This window comes from Dryobates pubescens, chromosome 3 (genome assembly GCF_014839835.1).
Source record: "Dryobates pubescens isolate bDryPub1 chromosome 3, bDryPub1.pri, whole genome shotgun sequence".
NCBI classification, from domain to species: Eukaryota; Metazoa; Chordata; class Aves; order Piciformes; family Picidae; genus Dryobates; species Dryobates pubescens.
In genome coordinates this window covers 37,936,032-37,948,819 of record NC_071614.1, presented here as the reverse complement: position 1 = coordinate 37,948,819, position 12,788 = coordinate 37,936,032, and the positions used below count along the sequence as shown (strand labels likewise).

The following is a 12,788-nucleotide window of genomic DNA, read 5'->3' as shown; positions in this document are numbered from 1 at the left end:
TAAAGTAGAAACCCCTTTAATTTTCTATATAATTTTGTTTAAGTTATTTTTTTACCCTCAAATTTTTAAAAGGTTATTGAGTTGGAAAGTCTTTCCAATTGTTTTCAGTTAGATTTTTAATAATAAACTGGAAAGGATAATAGCTAGTTTAAGTAGTCATCTAGACAAAGAAAATGAAACACAAAAATAAGGCTGTTTGTTCCTTAGATCGGACTAGAATCAGTTGTACATACTTTGATGCCCTACCTACCTGACTGTCTATTCCCATTTAGTTTTGTCGCTGGGGAAGAAGATGGACATCCTGCATTCTTCTGTGGACTCAATGGTCTCTGGAGGTGCCTTCCAACCCCTGCCATTCTATGATTCTATGTCTTTTTTTCAGGAAGCACTTGGTCTTTCCTTTTTTTTCCCCCTGACACAAGTACATGCCGTGACTGGACTTAGGGATTAAAATTAACTTCATGAAGGATATTATCACAGAATCATAGAACAGTTTTGGTTGGAAAAGACCTCTAAGACTGTCAAGTCCAATTGTTGACCTAACACCACCATGCCCACTAAAACATGTCCCAGAATTCCATGTCTGCATGTGTTTTGAACAAGTCTGGGGATGGTGACTCCACCACCTGCCTGGGCAGCACATTCCAATACCAATGACAATTTTCCTAATATCCAGCCTAAACCTCCCTTGGTGTGACATGAAGCCATATCCTCTTGTTCCATGACTTGATACTACAAAAATTTGTAATCCTATTTAATTCTAATGCAACATAAATTCCCAAGATTTTGAATTCTTCAGCCTGAAGAATTCCATCTGATTGGCTAGTTCCTATGATGAGATTCTCTCAGAGCTACAAATTCCGCTCGTCTGGGTTGCCAAGCTGTAGTCATGCTCATAAGGAATAGAAGAAGGGATTCAAGGGAAAATGAATTTGTTACCCTTACTGAGTTCTGGCAAAGCTTTGTTGGGATCTTCATAAATATCTTCATGAAACACCTTGACTCAAGTGAAGAGGAGCCAGAAAATGCTGGATATCTTTCTGAGCAGCACTGGTGTTACCAAGACTCCTTGACCCCAAAAGGGCACACAGTGAGGCTTGGCTCTATGTAGGTGTGTTGTTGGTGTGATGTATTCCTCTTCCATTTGCTCATAAACTGTCTTTTACCTCATGTGCTATACATTTACGATACTTTTCAAACAAATGTTGCCCTTTTACCCATTTCAACAAATCCACACATCATAATACTCTGTTTAATTTTGCTGGTATTCATGTTTTTCTCATCAGCAGTATGTGTGTAAGCAACAGTTGTAATGAATGTATGGAATTTTTTGATATTATTGTTATATTGTGTTATAGGAGAGTCAGAATGATGAAACAGATGCAAGACTGATGGAGAGGAACAATGCAGTGTTGACAGATGATGAGAAAAGCTCCAACATGTTTAGATAAATAATATCTGATATAAAAAAAGTGTAGTTTAAATGCCAGGGAATGTTAATTAGTTATACTTTAATGAGGAAATTAATTAAGACACAGCACAAGTACAAAGTAAGAATGCCTGTTGCTTTTCTCAGAAGATAATTGGTAGCTTTGTAATACTGAGATAAGCCAAGCTTCAGCCATAAGCCAAGGTTGAGCCATACAAGGCTGTTATAAAGCCTTATTTACTCTAGAGGTGAGTTGTGGGCATGTATTGAAAAGAAAGTTAATTTCATAAAGGGATCATCAAGAAGAATGTAGAGCCATAAGGAAAATGATAGATGTTTAAAAGAGGATAAATCTAAGGAAGTCAGTGAAGAGGTACATGCAGCAAAATCTCCGCAAAGAAAATCAGATAGACATGTAATTAGGATGATGGAAGATACTTCCAATTACCTTCTGAGAGGTTACCCCACTGTCTTTTTACTTCGTGGCCAAGGAAAATGCAGAAGATTGAACAAAATGTGTAACCTTCTGAGTGTGAATTATCAACAATAGGAGAAACATATTCATGGCTAGAAACATTTAGGGTAGTTGTGGGAAAGGCTAAGTAAAAGTTTTTCTGTAGTAGTAGACTCTTGGGATCAGGGAGACTGCAACAGGGTCACAGATATACTGCTACAGTGGATGACTTAAACATTTCAGACAGGCAGGATTCTAGTAATCTGTCATAAATAGGACACTCCTGCTTAGTATGCTAGCTCCAGATTTTTCTGCTTTTCGCTTTGTGAACAGTCAATAGGTTCCTATCACTGTATCTGTAAAATTTACATCTGATAATCTGATGAATCAAGATGTAAGAAAGTTTCATTTTGCAGCCTGTTATTTTGCTATCTATAGATGTATAATATTCCTCCTAATTATGGTCAAGTGGATAGAAGAAAGGCAAGGAGAGTGAAAACAACTAAGAGAAGCATCATGGCTTCATGGCTACTTGTGTTTTTCTCTTTATTCTTTTTTTTTTATTTCCTTCTTTTTTTTTTTTTTTAATCTTCTGTCCTTATTTTTATTTTTTTCTCTTTTTTTTTTTTTAAGGCTGAAGTGGGGCATGGTTCATGGTGGCAATCAGAGAAACACAAACTGATTTATCTCCTTTTTCTATTCTACTGGACATAACTTGACTTCTGACATGCTGAATCAGCCTTCCTCTGTCTTAATGAATAGTTACTCATCTAAATTAATTTAAATATGTCCAACAGAAGAAACTAGGAAACATCAAGACCAAAAATATCAAGATACTTTAAGCATTTGATCAGAGTGTGAGAGACTTGCTTTCTAACCTGACACAGATAAAGCAATAGCTGACAGCTTCTTCTCCTAGGCTGAATCAATGTAAAAATTAAAAAGTTCCTTGAAGGCAGTTTTCCTTCACTCTTTTACTGGAAGAGAAAATCATCATCACAATCAATACATTCCTAAAAAAAAAAAAACAAACCACCCCCCAAAAAACTTAAGTCTCAATGAGTTAATATTTTCTAAGTTGGGGGGGGGGGGGGGGGGGGGGGGGAGGAAACTAAACCAAAATAAAATAAAATAAAGCTACCAATAAAAAAACCAAACAAACAAACTTCACAATCGTGCAAACAGCAACCAAATCTGCCCACCCCAGCCCAGCTTTATTTATCCATCAGAGAGTAAGCCATGTAAAAACTCCTTGGAAAATCCAAAAGAATGGGATACATGCAATCGTCACACTCAGAGGTTGTGTTTTGAGTAAGACACTGCAGTCTGTACTGTACAGAACAGAGCAGGGCCATCGGTGCTCCCATAGGTCATCTGCACTGGTATCCTGTGAGAGATGATTAAATGTAAAAGAACTGAGGGAGCAACTGTCAACTTTAACCCACTAAATGCTTTCAGTGCTAGAAATTAACAGCTAGAAGGCCATTGATATGTGCTCCTTATCAGAGTAAAATCTTCGTGTTGTATTGAGTTTCATCAGTTACTTTCACACAGTCTTGTTCTTCCTCTCATATGTGTATACGTGGTGTGTTTTCAGTGCCTTTGCCTTTTTCATTTGGTTTGACTCAAAGTTTAACCAACTGAAGGTCCTGTATGAACAGACTACATAATTCAACTCAAATTGTATTTTTGCTCAGAGTCCAGAGAATGAATACAAAAAGTTATATTACTTTCAAAATAAAGTCATTAGTAATCATTAAAGCAGCAGTCAGATGCAGACAGCATTACAGCTGCATAAAAAAATGGAACTGGAAGTCAAACATTACCACTAATCACTGCCATTGTCCTGTAAGAGCAGAAATTAAGCATTGAATTAAACTCATTTTAAATCCAATTACTGGGAGACCAGATTGCTAAAAATGTGGACGCCTTACTCATGGATTTCTATAGAACAAAACTAGCTTTCCATTTTGAAACATTCACAAATGTCCTTAGATATCAGAATGACAGCCTAGGAATCATATCCAATTGCATGGGTGAATAATGGGTACATGGAGGGAAGATTCCCAGTACTGTCTTGCTGATATGACTTGACTCTGATGGGGTAACAAACTGACAGGTTATTTTATTCCCTTGCCCTCTCATTCTGAGACAAAAAAGGCGAGGTGAAAGTTTTGTCATGATGGATACCTCTCCTATGGGAATTGAAAGGATTTGCTAATTCTTTTTCAGTCAACAGGTTTGTCATTACCAGCCTGGGCTTGAATTGAGCAGCGCATCAGAAATTAAAATCTCAATATTCTATTTGCAGCTCTCTGACCACTTTGGTTGCCCTATTTATGGCCTTAAATAAACAAAGATAGGGAGAAACACAATGTGCTCAACAATAATCATTTCTGTTCTGCTTGTAAGGTGATCTGGAAGACTCTTATACAAGCCTTTCTCCTCATTCCCCTGAACATGCAGCTGTGGTTGAAATACTGCATGACCATACATAACTTCCCAGCAAACAGAAAGTGTTTACAGTTATTAAAGCAAAATTGTACAAAAAATGGATTGCAATTGAAAGATACTGCGTTCAGGGTAATGACACTGCCCAAATGTAACTGTAAATTGAATGATGCCATAGTTCCCTGTGTATTTTGTGTCTGTGATTGCCAGAGCAAAGTGGGTTGCTGTAACTTATCAAGTGATCGTGTGTCTGTTGAGCCTTGGTGACTGAACTTGATTATGTTGTTCTACTATTATGAAATATTAGATAATTTCAGGTACTTTTACCCCCATGCTATGGCTTAACTAATTTGACTAACCTTACAGGCCGGTGTATAGTTACACCAGCAAAGCCAATCTGCTTAAACATATTAAAACATCAACATTTGATCAAATACCTAAGCTGTTACTAGTATGCATTTTTTTTCTCTCTCTTTTTTTGGTTGAGTTTGTTGGCTGTTTAGGTTCCCCTAAAGAATGAGCAGGGCAGGAAAGATCCCAGCTGATATCTATCCAAAGTCCCTTTAGTGTATTGTAGATACAGGAGTAGAAAGAGCCTGTGCATAGCATCAGTGACTTTGGTTCTGCGCACACATGCCTCAATGAGAAATTCTTGTAGTGAACTAGGTCCGGAAACTGTTTTACTTGTGTAGCTCAAGTAAGATTAGCAACACTTAATGTGGAAGAAATTTTAGTTGTCTTCCTTCCAGTGTAATAGCTACAAAGATAAATGCAGACAGCAAGGTGACCTGAACAAATAGTACCTTTGCTGAGAGCAAATATTTATGTTCAGTGTCTCAATTCCTTTTTAAGTAATCACAACGATCTGGCTTAATGTCATTTTGCCTTAAGCCCTCAACTGAGGAATGGAGATGAAGAGCCCAGCCACCCAGCCTTCGCCTTAGTCCCTGGAGAGATGGGCTGGACAATGATTAATCCAGTTCCTCTCTGTTACAGCAAAGGGGAAAAATACCCAGACTCCAAGATGCTTTAGTGAAGAGCCTAATATTGGGAACTTAATTGAAAAATGTATCTCTTTTTGATGACATCAGTCTAGCATCTGCACACCTTTTTGCATCACCCTAAATATTGATCCTGGCCACCCTGCAATACACAGCTTATCATTTTGCTTTCCAATTTCACTGTCTGTATACAGAACTGATTCTGTCTCACCTTCATTGTAGCATAGAGAAAGTCCAAATAACCCAGCAGGTGGACAGCTTATAGTAGAAAGTCACAACCAACAAACAGAAAAGTACACCTGAGCCCCAGTGTAATTAGTTTCAAACTCTGACACATCAGTGTGTCTGTATCCTAAGCAATCACAGCCACATGTTATATATTACATGGTTTCTAGAGCAACCAGAGAGAATCTGAGTAGGGTTGCACCCACTGTTCAGAGTGCTAAACAAATGCATTAGTGAGAAAGATCTCTGTAGTGAGGTAGCTGGCAGAAGCCTTCTCTTTGGATAGCACAACCTTCCTGAATCTGAAACTGTTTATGGGTCAGTCCCAAACAATTTTGTAAAATAAAATGCAGGGGAGGGGAAAAAAAATACCCAATTTTGACATTTTTAGAATTCTAATTTTCCAAACTTGAATGTGTGAAAAAGGTCAAAATTATATGGAATATTTGTGTAAATATTGACATTTCTTTCATTTTAGATTCATTTTGATTAATGTAAAGTTAGTTTTAAGGAGATTTTTCAATCTGTATTTGCTGTAGGAAGGGAAAATAGGTTTTTTTTTCTGTTTCTAATTACTTGCAGTCCTTCATTGAAGACCTTGTGGTATAAATAAATAACTCACTAGAGAATATAGTTGGGAACACATACAAAATCTTCAGGTCATCTTTAACCTGTGACATTTCTTGCACCTCAATAGTATTATGGCAGAGGCTGGATGAAGAGAAGGAAGAAAAGAACAGAAAGATTGGCAGGGGAGGATTACAAGGAAAGGAAAGATGAAGCAGATCTCTGACGGAGATAGAATAAAAGTGGGATGTGGAACAAGGGAAGTAATTAAAAATGAGATAGAAGGAAGGAAACAGATGAGAAAGCAAGATGTGAATTGCAAGTGCATTATGGTGGAGGGATGAGAGTTGGTGTAGGAATTAATGATGAGTCACTGCAAAATACATTAAACTTGAGGGATAGATCAGAGCTACTGAGCATAAACTCAATAGTACCCACAGGATGATGAAAAAAGGACAAAGAAATGAGGCACTCTGACCTATCAGTCCTTGCCTGCTGCAGCTGCCCCAGACCTGTGATTCTTTCTAGGAAGAAATGTTGTAGCTACTGCTATTTTTGAGAGGGGAAAATGGCTCATTTAAAAGGTATTGGCATTCTGTATCTGCTTAAATCGCAAAAGGAAGCTACATATTATGTTTTATGTAATCATATTTACTAAACAAAACAGCATGTGAGCTGTCAATCGTACTACCCCAGAATGTAAGTATTCACAGGAATCTGCTCAAAAATTGGCTTGTGTGGGTATGAACGATACATTTGAGCCCTCCTTCTGCTCTCCTTTCAACCTTTGACATACAGGAAAACTCATATGCATCCCATCTCTGGTAACATAAGAGCTTCATCATCTAATGTCAAAAGAACTTCCTGAGGGTTTTCGGGACTGCAGCTACTGAGAGTTAATTTCAGTTTCCAGTAGAAATACTGACTTTGCCCTTACATCCCGGCGGGGTCAAAGGTTTTTCATACTAAATGTCCTCTACTGTGGTAGATCAGTGTAACAAATGCAGTTCTCTGATGTTATTATTTATTGATCATTTGGAAGATGGTGAAAGTGTTGAGACCTTTTGCCCTACCATAAACCAAATCTGTAAAACCAGAACATCATAGCCCACTAATAATAATTATTGTAGATCTGGTTGTGGGTTTTGGCAAACACTGTAGTAAATACAGTGTGAGCGTATCTAGTTTTAACCTGAACACGGAAAGCTTACAAAACCAATATTCTCTCAAACATAGTTTAATGTTAGGGACATCAGTCATTTTTAAGCATAAGCTTGAAGAAATGCTTGTCCTTAATGTGCATTTGAAATATGTTGAAAAGAATAATTTCAACTACAGTTTGTATTTTCTAAATTTCTACTCCCATTTTCTATTTATATTCAGCATTGCATGCATCCAGTAGGATGAGGATCCTGGTTTTCTCTTCACAAACCAGGGAAATCCAGGGACACTTCCTGTGTGTTATTAGGAAAGGTGTAAGCCAAGTTTTCTTCCTTCTGTACTCCCCTCTCACTATGGGTCTTTGCCCTACCCTTTGTCCTGGCATTCTTCTTAACTTTGTTCTTTTTCAAGTATGTTTTCATGTAATTTCTTCAGGAATTTTAATAGATTCAGTAAGAATTTTACTTCTCTGACACTACAGTTAAGTCTTTGCAGCTGTGCAAACTCATTCTGTGTTCCTGAATGGCATTTTCTCTTCAGTCTTTGGGACAAAGCCCAAGATAGACTTCTTGGACTTCTTCATGTGTCCGCTGCGCAGGCAGCTGTAAGTCCTTCCAAGAGCTGTCACAGCAGGTGGAAGCTGAGCGCAGACAAAAACCAGTTGTTGCTTTTTACTCAGAGGGAGGAAAAAGGATGCCAAAGAGTTGCAGGAGGAAAGAGCTAAAGGTTTTTCTGGAGTATCCAGAAGTCTTGGGATCACAGAGTAAGGGTTATTATACACAACAATTAACTAATATATACTTTATTGTTTTCACTTTTTCATATAGAAGATTTGGGATTCCTCTCCTAGATCTTGGAAAGCAATACAAGGGAAATGGCTCATTTGGGAGCTTGATGTGTCATTCAGCTGTGAAAAATGGAGGAAGAGAGGGCTTTTAGAAATTTCCTAGGCTGTTTGAAGCACACAGTCACATGGAGCTGTCTCTGAACACAATATGTTATCCCGAGCTCGCTCTTATTGCTTGCATTCATTTGCTAATTTTGATAAAGAGAGACAGAGTCATTTAAGATCTAGAATGACTGAGAAGTTAATCTACTTTAGCACTTCACAACATTAAAACACCTTTAGCATCTTTTTGCATTTATTGTTTGAAGAGGAGCAAGGAAGATCTCTGCAGATCTCTGGGGTAGTGGGGATAAGGCAGTTCAGAAAGGCTTCTAAGGAGCAAAACAGCCTTAGCTGTCTCAGGTAAGACTGCTGTGGAGAGAACCAAAGCCTTTCAGGGTGATCACCACAATATTGTATTGCTAAGGCAACCCACGTTCTAGTGGATTCTTTTCAGCTGCTAAAAGCTAGGAGGTAGAAGATGGTGCTGCCAAACCCAAGATGATGCCTGACATCTTCTGTGATTCCCTGCAATATATTTCATTCTACACTTTTCCCAAGATAAGACTTGAGGGACAGGGTCAGTTGCTTCTCCATGATTTAATATGCTCAATAGCTGGCTACTCTCTGATAGCTGAAGCCTCATTTCACAGTCCTGCAATCTGAAACTACGCTATGTAGAAGTGGAGAGGCTGGATGCAAGCAAGAGATCAGGAATTCCTCAGTCCTGCTTTCCATGGAGGAGGAGCATGACTGTTTTGTTTTAGCAGTCTTTGTAGTAAACTGAGCTAAGTAAAATGCTGGGATTCTTTAATATTTATTAGAGCAATATATAAAAGGAATGGGTTTGTGTCTCTCTTGGGTAGAACTGAATATGAATAATGAATTCTCTGACTTGTGAAATGGGCAGATTAAATTATTAAATTTTTTTTTAAAAAGCAGAGAAATACTTTATATCACTGGAAAAACTCATGGTGAAGCTGTTTGAATTTTTGGCTGCTGTGTCTGAAAATGGCATAGCAGAGTAACAAAAATATACGAAGACTGAAACTGATGGTAAGAAGGATGGCTTTGCCATTGTAAAGTAATAAACAGATTGATTCTTTGGTTTGGAAAAAGGAGGACTGAGGCAAGGGTATGGTAGATGTCTATACAATTATAAAGGTTATAGTGAATAGGAATCAATGATCCATTATTTTTCACAACCCAAGAACTAGGGGCACCTAATTAAATTTTCAGGCATCCTGATAAACAAACAAAAAGGAAATTCTCTTTCAAATAAAGCATAATTAAATTTTGAGGTGTATTTGCACAGGATGCAGTACAACCTATCAGTATAAATGGGCTCAGAGAAGATTAGATGAATCCATAGAGGATAGATCCATTGGTGGCTATTAAAAATGATGGTTTAGATTAAACTTCCATCTCAGGAAGTCACTTAAGTGCTGATTGCAGGGAGTTGGAAAGGTATTCTAGGCAGTCTTTGTATCCACTGTGCATCCACTTTGGGCCAATGCTGAAGCCAGTATACTGGGATGAACAAATCTTTTCCAGTTCCATAGGAATACTTTTATGTGTGTGTGAGAGGAAAAATAAGAACAAGAAAAAACAGCAAACAAAGAGATGATGAGAAAACCAAAAGCAACTTAATGAACATTGACTTCCGCTTACTGTTGCAGTGGAAATCTCACTAACTTTCAATCTCCTACTATCAACCTTATTTTTAACTGAATCAGAATTTTCCCAGCCCTGCTGTGGGTCTCTGTGCTTGCTGTTTAACAGCATGCTATGAAAATGCTGCACAGCAATACTGTGTTTGTCAATGCTACCACCTGGGCTACATCAGGAGGAAATAAAACAGTGCCAGGACAAAGGCCCAACAACATATGTATATATATATATATATATATATCTAATATTGGCTAGAGAGGTCCCTGTCTTACTTTTATGCTTGAGCAACTAATTTTCAGTTTCCCAGATAATTTCCATACTTGACTAGGGAGTTAACACAGGCAAGGGACCATTTTGACTCATTTAGGAGGTTAGTTGATGGCATCCCCTGGGACGTAGTCCTGAAAAACAAAGGCGTCCAGGAAGGCTGGATATTCCCCAGGAGGGAAAATTTCAAGGCACAGGAACAAGCTGTCCCCATGTATTGGAAAAAAAGCTGGCAGAGCAGAAGACTGGCCTGGCTAAGTATAGAGCTTTGGGTAGAAATCAGGAAGAAAAGGAAAGTCTGCTGGCTATGGAATAAGGGGCAAGCAATTCAGGAAGACTCTTATAAGGATATGTAGGGTGAAAATTAGAAAGGCCACAGTTCAACTACAACTCAAATCTGGTCAATGTTATTAAAAATAATGAAAGGTGCTTTTATAAATATCTTTACAGTAAAAGAAGAGCTAGAGAGAATGTCCACCCACTGCTGGATGGAAGGAGGAAACCTGGTGACCAAAGATGAGGGAAAGACTGAGCTGCTAAACAGCTACTTTTCTTCAGTATTTGTCACTGACACCAGTTGCCCCATGAGGTTTCAGCCCCTGGAACTGGAAGACAGGAATGGGGAGCATTTCCAGGAGGAAATGCTCAATGACCTATTGTGCCACTTAGATGTGCACAAGTCTGTGGGACCAGATAGGATCCACCCAAGGGTAATTAAGGAGCTGGCAGATGTGCTCGCCAAGGTGCTCACCATTATTCATCAACACTCCTGGGTAATCGAGGAGGTCCCAGTTGCTGGAGGCTAGCAAATGTGACACCTGTCTACAAGAAGGCTGAAAGGATGATCCAGGGAACTATAGGAAAGATTATGGAACAGGTCCTCCTGAGTGCCATCACATGGCACATAAAACCAAGTGATCAGGCCCAGTCAGCGGGGGTTTATGAAAACAGGTCCTGTATTACTCACCAGTTGGCATCATGGCTAGAGAATGGGCCTGCTTTACTATGTAAATGTAATATTGATTAGGTGCAACCTTTTGGAGATGAGCTGAGAAAAGGAATATGTTTGCCACCTGATTTTCATAGAATCATAGAATTTGGTCACTTGGGAAGGTCCAAACCAAGTGAATTAGCCATGTCCAGGAAAGGTGAGTGGGTCACAACAGCGGCCTCTTGTACCTGCATTTGGTCAGGATCAGCCTAATGACACTTCTGAGTGATACTTACCTTGTAGCAAACTGGGGTTGTCTTTGGCTAAAGCTAAAGGCCACTTGCAAGAAATGCTTTTAGTGGATACCAAACTGCTGGACTTTGAGGGGCAGGAGACATCCTATCTATATCTCTAAGTATCTCTATCCTGGAAGAGGTGATTTGGTTTTCTCAGATCATGGAGTGATACATGATTCATATTCTGGATGAGTTTTAGGCTGTGTAATGATGTGATCAAATGAAGGTGCATGTGTTGTTTACTCCAGACATTTTAGAGCTTGTGTTTTCTTCCATCATTGTCAGAGTTAATATGTCAAGCATTCTATAAGACAGAACTAAAAGAACAACAGCTACCATAGGTAGCATACAGGCTGAAAGAAAAACACACGGAGAAAATTTTAGTGCGAGTTCAAGAGCATGCCAATAGTAAATACATTAAAATCTGGTGAGCTGAAGTCAGAATCAGTTGCAATTCAGTCTTACTTGTATTGTGATGGAGAGGTCAGTCAACTGATTCTAAGCCTTGCTGATGTGAACTTTTTTAGGTATGAGATCAACAAGCTCACATAGTCTGGGGCCTATTTTGTGGGTAGGTTATGGAAGAAGTACAGTTTCATGATGGAAATAACATACCTGGTTATTAAGGGCAGAATGAACGCCCTGGAAGCATTCAATACCCACCTGGATGATTTACTCTTTGTGATCCTGCTTGTGGTAGTTGGACTAGGTGATCTTCAGAGGTCCCTTTCAAGCCCTAATATTCTGTCACTCTGTGATGTCTTGGTGCAAAACTTCACAGATAAAGAAAGAGAATTAAACTGATAGGTCAGGCTCAGATAGTAAATCAAGATCTTAAAACTCAGGTGATGGAAGTTGAAGGACAGTTTAGATGCTTATCAAACTGAGGAAAAGCAGTGATATCAGATGGTTTCTGAGCAGTGAGTGTCAAAATTATCACTTAGACTGTCAAAATGTTCAAACAAGCAATCAGAAACAGGATATGTCCATTGGCTCACACAGAAACTACACTTCTCTGACCCAGAACACAAAGTAACATCCTACTGACCTATAATCCAGGTGTGATTTTAAATTGCCTGTCAGAGATTAACTGTATGCCCTTTAGCCAAGTTTTACACAGATGTAATTCTGTGGCCTTTGGCAGGTTTCTTTTGGATTTACCTATTCTCTAGACATGGAAAACAGTAGGAGAAACTAAGGCTCCTTCTGTACTTGTAACTCATCAGGAACACACCACACTCTTGTACAGTGGCAGCAAACATCCCTAAAACAGGCCATGCCCTTGCCCAGATTTGTTCCATGCCAACCAGAGCTTCTCTAGGTGATGCCTCCTTAGCAGGGTAAGGAGCAGCACAAGGCAGGTACATTCTTGACAGACATCCAGCCTGTTCTGAGGACAAAGGCTGTACCATGACAGCTTGGTCTCAGGAGCTGACCAATGTAGTTTCC

At 38.9% G+C, this 12,788-nt stretch overlaps 1 protein-coding gene across 11 annotated transcripts in view; it reads left to right on the top strand.

The window, feature by feature from the left end:
• The window catches only part of DLGAP2 (DLG associated protein 2), a 463,517-nt gene that overhangs the window by 341,289 nt on the left and 109,440 nt on the right, over positions 1–12,788 (top strand). The window lies entirely within an intron of this gene.